Here is a 15,562-nt window from a genome sequence, read left to right on the forward strand (position 1 = left end):
TACTAGTAATTATTATCCTAATTTCATAATCTTAAAAGAATTCTGTCACTCCCATCATAATGGACCGTAAGACCGCCGTGGGGAGTAGCTACATATCAATGTAGTTTCATATCTTCAAATTGAATCTAAAACTAACTTATATCACATCAAAATTGGAGATATAATCTCACCAGTCACAAAAAACCCCTACTGTGCAGTCTAATCTATTCCATTGATATAGGTGTGGATATTGTTTTTGTTATTGTTACTTGCCAATATTCATATTTGTTGTGTTTATATTTTTGTGTTGCTTCTTTTATGTTTATGTGAGTGAATATTTTGTGTGTGTAGTTTGTATATTAATGAATGTACAAAACTCAATATTCGTATGTGTTAATGTTGTTATAGTCGATTTTATGAGTAAATGTATGAAGGTGTGTGCGTGTGTGTGTTTATGCACAGGAGATAATATAAACACTATTTTCTAGTGAAACAAAAATTTACATACTCTGTTGTATGGCTGCTGCGATGCGACAACATCATATCAAAACATACAAAACGGACAGACAGCATTTTACACCAGTTGCCTTTTACTCTACCCGATGTAGGTACATATTACCTGTTGGGAGTAAACCTGCTAAATGCTACTCATTGTGTTACAGCTATTTTTGCAATGCATCAATGAACTGTGTCTACTCAGAAGCTCAGAAGTGTTTAGTTTTTGTGGTTATTTTCTTCAGTGTTTTTCTAAAGCTGTGATGTTTATGTTTCTACTTTTTCTTGGATTTTTTCTCTGAATGCCTATATTTAGTGTGTAGCGGTGCGCACTGAGGTATAGCCCAATCCGCATAAAATGAGTTTGTTATCTTTACTTTTTTTATTGTTGAAAACATAATGGTAAGGGTCATAGCTTGAAGTGCGAGAATAATGTGTAAAAATTGTATGAAAAACGTGTAAAATTACATTCTAAAAGAAGAAAACAAGGTAACAGGATGATGGTAAAAGCGATGCTGCCGCAAAATGTGTACAAGATAATTTATTGGAAAGAACTGTTAATGTAAATTATAGACATTGGCACAGTCCTTTTGTTGAACAGGTGTGATATGTTATACTCATGTACAACATATCGTATGGGCACTAAAAATATAAAAAGCATACGCCACCCGATACGCATTCACATAATTAGTTTTGAAGACCAACATTAAGAAGACCAACTTCGTCATTTTTGTTTGAAAATCCTCCTCTAAAATTTATAAAAACTCAAAATCTTAGCAAAATAAAACAACGTTTCAAATCACAAACACAAAATTATCACACATTAGCTAAACTCTCCAGTAACACCACAACCACATATTATATTGAGCTTATAATTAAATATTTGAAAATCAGTTTCACTCGCACAATAACTGCAATTGAAATTGCAATAAAATGAACTGTTTTAATTGAATTGTCCAATGAATTTTTAATATTTCAATAGAATTCATGTTAATACCAATAATATTTGCAACTGAACATTACAAATTAGAATTAGCAATAGCTTCAGGACATATCAAATTACAGTGGCAGTTGCTTATTTATTGTCAGCTACAGATAATGAGAAATTTGTTTAGATGTACTTTTTTTTTGTTTTTGTGAAAATAAAAATATATGACAGGAGACAAAATGACATTAAGAAAGAAATGTTCGAATTATTTTAATAACAACTGAATAATTATTGCAGTTTTTTGCACGACTTAAAAAAAACTAACAAACATCCTTAGTCATTTCCACCTAAGTGACTTGGAAATCCTTTACTTCTCTATATCATTTGTAGAGAGCGTATACTTCATTGAAATAATAACCCCAAAGTTGTATTACGTATCAGATTGTTCCTTGTCCTATACGGCTGAACTAATTATTTAATTCGAAAATTGCAATCAGTAGAGCAAAATAATTTTTTTTTTTAATTATTACAACAGTTCCATAAACTGACCGGGATTTGTTCTTTGTTCTTAATAAAATAAACAAAAATAATTTTGTGATGAAAATTTATAATTTTTACAGTGTTTTATTTAACTTGCTTTGTTTAGCCCCAATTGGCTGTAACCTGGAATTTGGAGTTCCCAATGGATCAGAAATTTCCCCAACGAAAATTATGGACTTACGTCCAGGTTTTAGAATAGGCCCTATATAGCGGTACCACTCGATTTCAGCTGTTTTGAAGTTTGTATCTATATTTTTGGCCTAGATTGGTTGTAATTTAGTTTTGGAGATCGGTTGAAGGTGGAAAGGCAAGTTGAAAGGCGAAAGTTTGGAGGAGGTTGTTCGGCAATTCGAAGGGGATTGTTCTTAAATTCGGAGGAAGTTCTTCGGAGGTTGTTCGGAGGAGGTTGTTCGGAATAGTAAAATCTATTTACTAAAACCATACAAATAAAAAACAATTGAAAAATTAAGTTACAGTGTTTTATTTAAAAATGAAATAAAAGCAAGTAAAAAAGTATCAGTCGGCTTTTCCGACCGAGATATACCCTCAGCCTGTGTGGACTGAAATACTTTTTTCCAAGGGGGGTTGTTGGGTTTTCAAAATTTTGGGCGTATGAACCGACAAAAGTATGGATAGGATTAAAGCTCAAAAATTTGCGGGGATATCGATAGATAGGGCTTTTTATCACACTAGCCTTCGAAAAACATAATATCGCCGTAAACAGGGCCACTAGGAAAACCTTCGGTAAAAATGTCCAAAGGATCCTCGAACCGCACAAAAATGTCGAACATTTGTGTGGGTAGTACCACAAGGATTGGACAGATAGGGCCCAAATTTGAACATAAACTAAGTTGCGACAATATTTAGAGATCCAAAGTTTGGACCAAATCGGTTGCTACGACTATGAGAAATCGCGCGTACCATTTTAGCGAATATTTTCGAACTTTCGTTGGGGAGGTACCGGAAGAAGTGGACCTATAAGCAACACCTTCGGATTTCATCTCATATTCGAAGAAATATTACAATATCCAAAGTATGGACGAACGCAGTATTCGGTTCGATCCCTCCAGCCACAACATATGGTGTCATAGGGGTTATTTTTACAACTTTCGGACTGTCTTCTCAAGAAGTATGGACTTGCTTCCGAAAAAACTTTTACTGCCGTAATTGAGGCAGCGAATGCAAGTTGCTTCAACAGAAATCAAAGTGATTCGAGAGCAGGTCTTAAAGTGAACTTATACGAAATTTTGTATGAGAGGTACCAACCAGAAGGAGTAGACAAATATAGTCCATATTCGAACCTGATATTTATCTGGTAGATGCATTAGGATGTGCAAAGTATGTACTACATCGGTCACTTCCTTAAAGAGTTATCGTGCGCCCAAATTTTCCGAACATTTTTTAACTTTTGTGGGGGAGGTACCTGAAGGAGTCGACTGATATGGCTTATCTTCGAATTTAAACTATGTTTGGACAAAATATTATGAAGGCGAAATTTTGGACCGAATTGGCAGATCCGTTCGAGAGTTATCTGGCGCTCCAACCACTACACAGGCTGTCATAGGGCTTTTTGTGCCTTTCAGCCTATTTTCTCAGAAAGTATGGACTTGCCCCTAATGAAACTTATACCGTTATATGGGGGGCAGTGAATACAAGTTGCCACAAGAAAAATCAAAGCGATTCGTGAACAGTTCCTAAACTGAACTTTTCCGAAATTTTGTGTGGGAGGTACCCGAAGGAGTGGACCGATTGAGTCCATATTGGAACCTTATCTAAATCTGGTAGAAATTTCACGATGTGCATAGTATGGACCAAATCGGTTACTCCCTTCAAGAGTTATCGTGCGCACAAATTTTCCGAACATTTTCGAACTTTTGTGTGGGAGGTACCGGAGTGGACCGATTGAGTCCATATTGGAACCTTATCTAAATCTGGTAGAAATTTCACGATGTGCATAGTATGGACCAAATCGGTTACTCCCTTCAAGAGTTATCGTGCGCACAAATTTTCCGAACATTTTCGAACTTTTGTGTGGAAGGTACCGGAGTAGACCGATATAGATGAGTTATATCGGTTATATCGAACTTAAACTAAGTTTGGACAAAATATTACGAAAGCCTAATTTTGGACATAATCGGTTGATCCGTTCGAGAGTTATTGTGCGCTCCAACCAGGCAGACAGACGGACGGACATTGCTAGATCGACTCCAAATTGTCTGCAACGACTGATATTGATATTCTTCGAACTTAAACTAAATTTAGACAAAATATTACTAAGGCCAAATTTTGGACCAAATCGGTTGATCTGCTCGAGACTTATCGTGCGCTCCAGCCAGCCAGAAAGACAGACGGACATACTTGGTGTCTAAAACCATTATTTCGATGAGGCATATTTTGCCCGTATGAAAGTGTATATACCCTCGTTAGCATAAATGCTGATGGTATAACTAGAAAATATTTTTTCTTTTAGCCTCAATAAGTATATTCTTCTTCATGATGAGGTCTCTCAAATAAAACGCTTGCATTTAAGTTAAATATGGTGACAAAAATTAAATGACAATAAACGGCAAGCATTTTATTTCGTAGATCCCATCATCAAGAAGAATCTACTTATTGAGGCTAAGAGAAAAAATATTTTCTATTTTTTATTGCATTTATAAATAAAACACTGCACATTGGGCCCAATGACAGGTTTTTGAGGCAACAAGTCACTGGAAGCAGCTAGAGCTACCAAATTTCGTTCCAATGTTTTTAATGGGCATAAAAGTACTTCTGCAAAATTTGGTAAGAATCGGTTCAGATATAGATATAGTTTTCATGTATATGTTTCATCCGATTTAATCCGATTTTATATTTAAGCCCCACAAAGGTCACAATTTGCATCCGATCGCCTTAAAATTTGATATGGTAAATCCTGTTCAGGTTAGAATCAGGTCCTGAAAATTTGGCTCTGATCGGTTCAGATATATATCTACATATATATAGAAACCTTTTCAGGTATACAATGATGTTCGAAATATAAATCTTCTGAAATGGCTGGACCGAATTTGATAAAATTTTGTTTGTAGATTCATAAGGTCTGAGAATAGATCGTAAGGTACTTTTTATACCGAAAAATGGAGGGGGTGGGGGACCTCCCCCACAACAAGTTTTAGCCAAACGCGAAATCTCAGAGATTATTAGACGCATTGGTATACAAAACAATAGTAATTGTGACCTATATCATTAATTTATGTTTTGGAAGTAGAAAACCGCGATCGCGTCCGTTATTTGAAAACTTTATAATTACAGGTTAAGATCTTGAAATTTAGTAGGTGTTTGTAGTACCAGTTATTAAATTTAAAGATCTAGAATATTGAAGATTTCAATGCTTGGTGTAACTCGGATAAGATTACTATAAAATTTGGCGACTTGTGTCATATTGAGCATCGTCCAGTCCCAACCCAATCTAATAAATTAAAATATCCACATTTTTAAGTGTCACGCCATCTGTAAGTAATTTTCTATAAGTATTCGGATCCATACGGACATGAAATTTTTTTACACATATAGTACTCACTATTACCTTCTATCAGATATAAATAGTTTCGACAATACGTCGCAATACCGCGAGTTTTATTCCAAAAACTATTTAAACTGCAATACGAACTACACAAAAAATACACCACAAGTCTACTTCAAATATTCCTTACCAAATCTAACTTCTTTTATTTCTTAATCAGAATATTAATTTATATACCTTTACACGTTTTATCCATTAAAAAAAACTGTTTATTAAATCAGCGGTTTTTAATTGCCGAGCGAAACAAATTTGTTCTTCGTTGGATAAATTTTTATAAAATTTTACAAAGTAACATGCAATATCTTTGACAGCTCGGTATGTGACCACGAAGCGTTGCCAGGTTGAAATGATTTTGTTTCTAAGTGGCTCAAAGTGTTAAGAATCTAATCCCGTTACTAATTTATACAAATATATGACTTCAAAACTAGACTTTTTGCCTCAGAAACCTGCCATTGGGCCCAATGTGCACTGTAACGAAATTAATTTTGTAAATTATTTTTTTTATTCTTGCAAAATAAATTTCCCAAAATATCAACATGACATTTTAACACAATATGTGCAGAAAAAATATAATTTTTTTTAACTCGAACAAGTAAACCAATTACAAAGTATAAGTTGGCACCGCCGACAGAGATAGCTATACCACCAGCCATGAAGCGATGCAAACCCAGCACAAGCTGTTTTTCCAAAACGTTACTGTTGTAATGAATACTCTCTGGTCTAGCACTGTTAAGTCTAACATTTTTCCGCGGACAGGTCTTAATCTGTTCTTTAGCCCAAATGTTTGAACTTTTGAAGTGGAAGAATTGGACAGATATAGTCCATCTTCGAATTTTACGTAACTTTAGAAGAACATTTACAAAGACAGGACTAAATCGATCCATATTCGGTAGCCATAGGATCGATAAAAACTTATTGGCCACAAGGACAACCTACTGCAACATTACGAAACTATCACAAGCAATGTTCCTAAATTGAACTTTTGCGAAAAATTTCGAAATTTTTTTTGGGAAGTACCAGAAGGATTTGACTGATGGAGTCTATATTCGAACATTATTAAAGTGTGAAAGAAATATTTCGATGCATAAAAGTTGAACCAATGTCAATCACTGCTTTTGATAGTTATAGCGCAGATCGGGCATTTTAGATGGTAGCCGTAGCACATTGGGAAAAAATACCAATCTAGCGTGCAGAAAATCAAAAATGGACTTGAAGGAAACTATGAAACATTAGTACAATATTGAACTTGAGTGTTGACTGTGCTTAACAGCATATATAATAATTAGAAATAATTAGTCAGAACGGAATAGATACTTGTTCAATGTTAACGTGACATTTTTAACTGCTAAACTGCTATAGACGTATGCATTCTGTGAATATATTATTGTGGAATCTTTTATATTTTTGATATATCACAATGGAATTTAATTAAATGAAATAATTTTATAATCAATAATTTATTTTTATGTAGATGTTTCAGTCTAAATAAATGAAAGGTCCAATTTTGTATGTTTCTCAAATTAAAATATCACATCTAGAATAAGATCCTAAATTTTTACGTGCGATTTATTGTGACTTTTGGTTTTAAAGCAATTTTTAGGAAATATGCCAAGTTGACACAGGAAGCTTTTTTAAGTTTGGTTCAAATAAAAACGCATATGGAAAAATTTTGATAAAACGTATTAGATATCACTTGGAATTGATCGCTGCATAAAAATGCAAAACAAAAAATCCGTCCTATGGTTTCTACGATATGGGTGGAAGTAGATAAATTAATGCAGTGATGCGTCTCCAAATACTAAATACATATTTTTATTACTAAAACGTGCAGAATGGGGTGATTTTGAAATCTTATTATACCTTCTACCATAAAGTACGTATATTCAAATCAGATTTCTGCCATTTCAGTTGGATAATATGGGTGAAATTTTAAAAATAGCGAAAATCGGGCGGTACTGTTATATAAGGCTTATATCAAAAAGGCGACCTGTACCGACAATTCCCTGTCAGAATATTTTTTACCACCAACGAAGACTAAATGCCAAATTTCAGCCATTTTAGATGGATAATGAGACAAAAGCGTTCAAAATTACCAACCCCGGGCGGTACCGCCCTATGGGGGCTTTATCAAAAAGCGAACCTTTACCGACAATTGTCTGTCGGAATATTGTGTATCATCAACGAAGACTAAATGCCAAATTTCACTACGACGAATCGAATTCATATTCGAACAGGATTAACTTTGAATTCGAATCGCCTTAGAAAAATATGTCATATAAATCCGAGAAATGTAAAATAGGAATAGCACAGAGGCGTTTAGAAAATTCCCGACAATCGAGTGTGACAAAAATACTTCTAGATAATATATCGAACTGACATTTTTATCAATGTACCCTAGTGGTCTAGAAACACTCAAACAAAAATATTTTATTCCTAGGTCCAAGTTTTCGGGGTTACCATCCGTTTTTCGGTACTTTATAAGATTTAATCACCCTTTCCTGCAGAATTACCTGTAATAACGTATTTTTGTTCTCACTGCGAGGAAAATGTCCACGTTTTGGCGTGTTGCAACATTAGGGTATCCCAAACAAGAACAAATATTTATTAAAGTGAATACACCAATATTTTTACAGTGTTTTTTAAGTTTTAACTTGCTTTGTTGTCCGTTTATTTCAAATTTAGTAACTCATTTTTAACATAGTTGCAGTTGACCAATCGAACTAAAATTTTGCACACTTTTCAGATTTGGATGACAATACATGAATATGAAACCAAAAACAATATGGGTCCATTTTTTCCTATAGCACCCATATAGCAGTACAACCCGGTTTCTCGTGTTTTGAGGATTTTATCTTCATTTTTAGTCCGAATTTGCTGTAGCTTGGCATGTGGAGTTCCCAATTATTCAGAAACTCCCCCACAAAAAATTGTGGACATGGGTCAGATTTTGTTGTAGCCCCCATATAACGGTACCACTCGCTTTCAGGCAATTTAAATTTTGTATCTATATTTTCGGCCTAAATTGACTGTAATTTGGTTACTTATTTACTAAAAAGTTAAAAAAAATAATTAAAAAATTAAGTTACAGTGTTTTATTTATAAATGCACTTAAAACTAGAAAATAATTTTTAATGATGGAATCTCTCAAATTAAACGCTTGTCGTTTAACATTGTCACCGTTTTTAATTCAAGTGCCAGCATTTTATTTGAGAGATTCCATAATGAAAAATTATTTTCTAGTTTTAAGTGCATTTATAAATAAAACACTGTAACTTATTTTTTTTAATTATTTTTTATTTTGTTTTCAGTTTAGTTACTTACAAATATTCCAAAAATATAAATTCAGCTCCTAAACCCGAGCTAAACTTTGGTCATAACTAAACCAACCCTTATCCGAACCAGAACTTTGGCTACATTTTGGTGATAAAATGAGATTCTTGCTGATGCTTGGAAAGTAATTAAAACTTTTCATTTTGACCAATATTATAACTAAACAATTTTGTAATCCTTCAATATTAGAGCAATTATTATAAGTAGGGAATTAAGCTTAGGAGATTTACTATTACTACACTATTCAACATAATAATAGTCCTTTGTTTCAGAAACTCGCTTATAATATAATTTTTTTCTCATTTTTAAATAATTTTTTCTCAACATTAACCATTTTTGTAAGGCAGCTTCTACTTAAGAACCGCGATTTACATTTTTCATAGTGACATAAATTTTTTAAGTCGAAATTTGTGCATCCGAGCCAAATAATGTACCAAATATCAAAGTTATATATTCCTCAGAAAACGATTATTTAAATACGAATTAGGACTTGAATTCGAAACATGAAATGTTTAAACCTGAAGTGAAGAAGTTTTTAAGATGTTTTAGATAAATTTCCAATTTTTAGATAAATTTCCAGTCTTTTAGATAAATTTCCAGTCATTTAGATAAACAACAAAACAAATGTTAATAAATGCAAAGTAGTTTATGTTGGTAAAATAAAATATTTTTTAAAGTGGTATATAGGAAAAACTTTGTTGACAATTTAGAAAAAAAAAAATAGAAAAATAGTACCAAATATGACATAATATTTTTCACGGTACTCTTGAATCAAATTTAAAAGGAAGGTGCTTACACCTGGGAAAACTAAAAATCGCCGTAGCCCTTTTTAAATAAATCACGATTCAAGTTGACATTTGGAGGGTTCTTTAGGTTTTCAAGATTTTGCTTGGAAACCACAAGTCCTATTGAAATGGAACTAAAGAAAATGTTGTAGCTAAAAATTCTCTACAAGACGGGTTTTTGTGATATCTTCGTAGTTTTTACCGTTATTGAGATATAGAAGCTCAAATTAGGACAATGGATTGACTGTATCGCATCGTTATAAAACAATCTCATGACTGCATTTTCTCAACTTAAACCTATATATCTCAAACACGGTACAACCAAGGAAAAAATTGCAAAAGCCAATCTCGTAGAGAATTTTTACGGCAACAACATATTCTTTAGTACCATTTAGAAAGGATTTGCTGTTTTCAAGCTAAATCCAGAAGGCATATAAAAAAAATCTGAAAGTTTGATCTGAGCCTCTACATCTCTAAAATGGTAAAACCTAGGAAAATATCAATCAGCCAATCTTGTACTGGAATTTTACGAAATTTTCTTTAGTCCTATTTCAATAGGACTTGCGGTTTCCAAGCAAAATCGAGAAAACCTAAAAAACTTCCCTGGTGTAAGCGTTTTATTTAGGTTAGTTAAGGTGCACTGTGTATAACATTGTTTTATATGGAGGCGATTCAGTCAATCCATTGTCCTAATTTGAACTTCTATATCTCAATAACGGTAAAAACTACGAAGATATCGCAAAAAAACAGTCTTATAGAGAATTTTCATAGCTACAAGATTTTCTTTAGTCCCATTCTAATAGGACTAGGCGGTTTCCAAGCAATATCATGAAAACCTGGAAAACCCTTAAAAATGCCAATTTGAATCGCAATTTATTTTAAAAGCGCTTCGGCGATTTTTTTAGTTTTTTTCATCTATGAATCCACAAAAACTTCCCAGTTGTAAGACTCTTCCATTTAAATTTGATTCAAGAGCACCGTGTTTTGTCATTTATCATAGCTTAATAAAAAAAATCATGAAAATCGAATAGTTCAATCATGGATAAAAATTGATTTAAAATATTAAATCGCAAAAATTGCATCCAAGCCCACTGTGCAAAATTTTTTTTTCTATATTTTATGAAAAATAAAAATACAAAACAAGATTTTCTTTTTTATTTAGACCAATAATAAAGAAGTTGTGAGCATTTCTTTGCATATAGTTTTCACAGAATTGGACTTTTTCAAGGCGCGTTATCTCTAGAACCTTTAGTCAAAAAAAAAAAAAAAATCTGAAAATATTCTAAAATATGATGATTAGCAGCATCACCATAGCAATAAATAAGTGAAATCAAAAACCTTATTTTGAAAAAAGTGTCTGTTTTCACTCAGAAATCCCCATATATATTACACTGTGCAACATCTTTAAGGTGATCTTGTGTAAACAATTCTAACTGAGGTTTTTTTGAAAGTGTAAACTCAAACGACAAGTAACCCAAGTTGGGTTTTGTTGTGTCAGATCCAGCTCGGATTTTATGGCCCCATCTAAACATGGTTAAATATTGAGTTTTTAAAGAAATTCGGGGCTATATCTCTGAAACCAATGTGAATCTTCTTCTGACCTCTGAAGCAAATTTGTAGACAAGGACAAGAATAAAATATTTGGAGAAATAATGAACTCGAAAAACTTCATTTATTGCCTCAAATTTCAAAATTTATGCAAAAATTCCACAATTTTTATACATTTCGCACCGTATCTCCAAAACCGTTAATTTTTTCTGAATATTTTCTTTTGAAAAAATATTCCTTGCAATATAATACACAACTCTTCAGAACATGTCATTGTTGTAAAATGCCTCTATGCCGTTGTTTTCAGTACATTTTTCAAGGACGATTTAATAAAAATGTCAATAATGTAGTGAAATCCGAAATGCGAGAATAAACTGTTGGTGTGAACTGTGTTTGAAATACGTGTTGCAAAAGATATGATGCTAAATACCGCTGAAACAACATGAAGTAAGCATTTTAGAGTTTCAGAATATTCTAAAGAAGAACTGAGAGCTTTATTAGAACTGAGAACTTTATTTAGAAGATTTTTTCAAAAGGTTACTTGGTTCAACTCCCAATAGTTTAGCCGATACTGACCAGAATTTCAGCAATTATGTAATATTTTCTATATTTTATAGATTTTGATGACCTAAATGGAGTTTTTCTTATGTGGTTTTTTCAAAAGATAAGTTCTAATAGTTTAGGACTACAATATTGCTAAAGACAGCAAGGCCAAAATCCTATTCGTTTCTGAGATAAAGGCCTAATAAATGCAAAAACGTGTAGATTTAGCCCGGTTTGGATGAGACCATAAAATCCGAACTGGATCTTACAGAACAAAACCCTACTAGGGTTTTTGTAGTCTAAATATGTACTTTCAAAAAATGCATACTAGAAGTTGTTTGCATTTTCAGTTTTGCATAGTGTTATTAAATAGGTGAACCCGGTGCGCTTCGCTACCCCGACTAAGATGAAACATAATTCTATTACGTTTAAGTATATGGAGCTTATGATCTGGTAGTTGTTATGCTATAGAAGGTAACGCTCTTCCTACATCCTTTCCGATATACATAGATCACATTTACAAAATTCATATACTCTTGCACCTTGTCTCTCCTTTGAGGAACATAATTAAATTAGGAATAGCACTAAGTTTGAGTACCTTAAATTGCAGCTATATTTAATTCATGGAAGGGACACCTATTGTGACACCCTTAATAATTCTTAGAATAACTCCCACTTGCACTAATAACTTTAACTTCAATAATGATTTAGACATGTCATAAGTAAAATATAGTTAACTGTTTCCTCTTCGACCATCCCCTTTAGGATGTCTCTCAGATATATGATGTTTATATTTAATATTTGTATCCGTTGTTTATTCCTTCATGACTTTAAATATATGCGTACTATTATGATGACTTCTATTCTTCTATTGACTTTTTTTAATAAAACGACGACCTGAGATTAAACCCTTTTTAAAATAAATTGGCGAAATTTTATCAAGTTTAAATTCTGTCACACATTCCAAATTTCATCAAAATCGGACGTATATCGCGAGTTTGGTGCAGTAAATACGTTAGATCGTCTGAAAATATATTTATATGGGAACTATATCGAAATCTGAACCGGATTTCGATTTGTTTTGGAACATTTATTTCTAAGCCAAATTCCATCACACATTCCAAATTTCATTGAAATCGGGCTTATGTTTGGTGCATCAAATACATGAAATCGGACGAAAATGTATATGAGAGCTATATCCAAATCTGGACCGATTTCACTACAATTTGCAAATTTAATTTTTGAACAAATTCCGTCAGACATTCCAAATTTCATCAAAGTTGTACAGATATATACAATACTTCAAATCGGCCGAAAATATATATGGGAGCTATATCCAAATCTACACCGATTTCGATATAATATGCGACAGTTATTTATGGTCCAAATTGTGTCACACAATACAAATTTTATTGAAATCGGACGAAAATATATATGGAAGCTATATCCAAATCTAAACAAATTTAGATATATTTTGGCACATTTATTTCTAGGACAAATTCCGTCACAAATTCCAAATTTCATTGAAATCGGAGCGTGTTTGGAGTCGATTGTCTGGCTCAATCGCACGACAATATAGCTCCAATATAGCGATAATTTTACGTATTTTAAATATTTTTATTACATTTCCCATCCGAATCAGCTTTAGTTTGACTTAATGAGTTCTGTGTTTACAGATTAGTAATATTATCTGTAAACAAATTTAATTCAAATTTATTGGCAAAGATTCACGTTTGTCCAAAATTGTCAAGATAAAGGTACAAAATCTCTATATTTTATCGCCATAGTCTTAACAAAATTCTGAATATACCCTTATATATGTTTTTTCTTTATATGTATATGAAAAAAATTTCATTTGGAAAATATTCATTTCCATACACAAATGTCTCAATTCTATCCGAAGGTCTGTTCATACAGAAACTGTGAGTCTATTGAAAATAAATTATGCAGTGGAAAGTATGGACTGCTCCATAAATAGCAGAAGGTATATTATTATTTCTCATTTCTCTGATTGAGTTTCATATATTCCCATAATTATTGAGAGCACTTGAACATTGAACTTGCTATTTTAATAATTACAAAATATTTAAGTTTCTTGTTATTTGTTTCATTTCCTACAATATTTCATTATTTCACAAACTTAATTTTTTCCAAAATTCATTTTTACATTAAATTAAAACTGCTTACATTGGCTTGTTGATCGCATATGTTGATAGAACACCTTACACACCGGAACGTATGATCAATATTTCAACACAAATGTTTCAAACAAATCCGCACCACACTACACATCACTTCGCTTCAAAATTCACAAAATGTATTTCGATTGCAAGATCACTTCGTTGTTAAGTATGTATTGATAAATAATATTTTATTCATTTAATTAATTTAATTTCACTTATTTCGTTATCATTATTTTTAATTATTTCATTCTCGATTTTAATTTCATTAAAATTCCGTTACAAAACACCTTCTTTTTGAAATGTTTACCGTTCACATTTATGGCTTCGTCAAACAACAGACAACACTCCGGGCTTTCTCAAAAGGACAACCGTTTCAAGCAGAATCCTTAACATAACTAATTTCATGGTAGCCAGTCATCATCGTTACATGCCGCATACACAGTGGTGGCTGCTAGGCAAATAACATCATCATCACAAAGAACGCCAAGGCATTTATCCGAACCCTGACATTATACACGAACCTGGGAGCCAAGACGAAAGGCGAATCGAAAAAAACCATAAGCTTCGGTTGTTTGCTGGTTGGCAAACGAACTACAACCATGTGGTGTTGAGTGTGCTTTTGGGTCCAAAGAGGCGGCTACTACGACAAAACGAAGCAATACGAAGCATGTAAAACACACTGAAAGTATGAACATCATTATCATCATCTTCAGCTTCCTTATGCTAGATTGTTGAGAGTATGTAGGTGTGCGAATGTGTGTGCGTGTTTGTATGATGCTGTCTGTGTGTGTCGGTAGAATCCCTTGTTGTTCTTGTGTTGTTGGTCTGAAATGATGTTGATAGTGTGGTTGTGTCATTGTAGTTGTTTCTGTGTGCAACCACACAACCGCAACAACCTACCACAAAACACGCGTCAAAAATGTTACGGTTACGGCTGTAAACTAACACACCAACACGGGTATTTCGGCTTTAGCTTACATCCCCCTCGTTGCTGGCTCATACTTGTTATGTTGTTAGCCAGCCGACAGGTGAGCGGAAATACCTGTATGTTGGCACAATGTAGTTGTTGTCAGGAATTAATATTACTTCCGTTTAAAGTTTTAAACATGTTGGAGTTGCTGCGGTGCACAGTAAAATTGCCGCACACAAATATCGTCACACAGCAGCTGTTTACAACTTCAAAATGTGTGGAGCTATGCCAGTAAATTTTTGAGATATGTAGGATTGCATGTTGTTTTTGTTATTGTAATTGTAATTGACAAATAATGGTGGGGAAGGAAATGATTGTCATTTTTTGGACAAAGTGTTGATGGTTTGATAAGAAATTAACCTGAAGATGGGAAATATATTAAACTAACTCAGTTATGGAGCAGAAATTTACATTTCTTGAATGTTATTTTAAAAATGGGAGAGTATTAGAGTTGTGAGAGGAATTTATTAGATTTTATGACTATGCGAAAATGTGTAAATATGTAGCTTTATATGTTAAAATTTCAATATGAACTAAGAGATTTTACTTAGATGGAAATTGGACAAAAAACGTGGGTTTTTAAGTTTTTAAAATATCCACTGGGGAAAATAAACACTGATTACGATACATACAAAGATGGTTCGAACAAAAACAATAAACATGGATTTTAAAATATTAAATTAATATATATTCAAAACG

At 32.9% G+C, this 15,562-nt stretch overlaps 1 protein-coding gene across 2 annotated transcripts in view; it reads right to left on the reverse strand.

Moving 5' to 3' along the window:
- The window catches only part of DIP-zeta (Dpr-interacting protein zeta), a 337,574-nt gene extending 323,284 nt beyond the window's left edge, over nt 1-14,290 (reverse strand). For both annotated transcript variants that reach the window (XM_073965076.1, XM_073965075.1), the window contains exon 1: nt 13,898-14,290. The gene's annotated coding sequence lies outside the window, so the exon portion shown is untranslated. The remainder of the gene's footprint in view (nt 1-13,897) is intronic.
- Nucleotides 14,291-15,562: the final 1,272 nt, after the last annotated feature.

The sequence above is a fragment of the Musca autumnalis genome, unplaced genomic scaffold (assembly GCF_047663935.1).
Source record: "Musca autumnalis isolate F117 unplaced genomic scaffold, ASM4766393v1 scaffold_2, whole genome shotgun sequence".
Lineage (NCBI taxonomy): Eukaryota > Metazoa > Arthropoda > Insecta > Diptera > Muscidae > Musca > Musca autumnalis.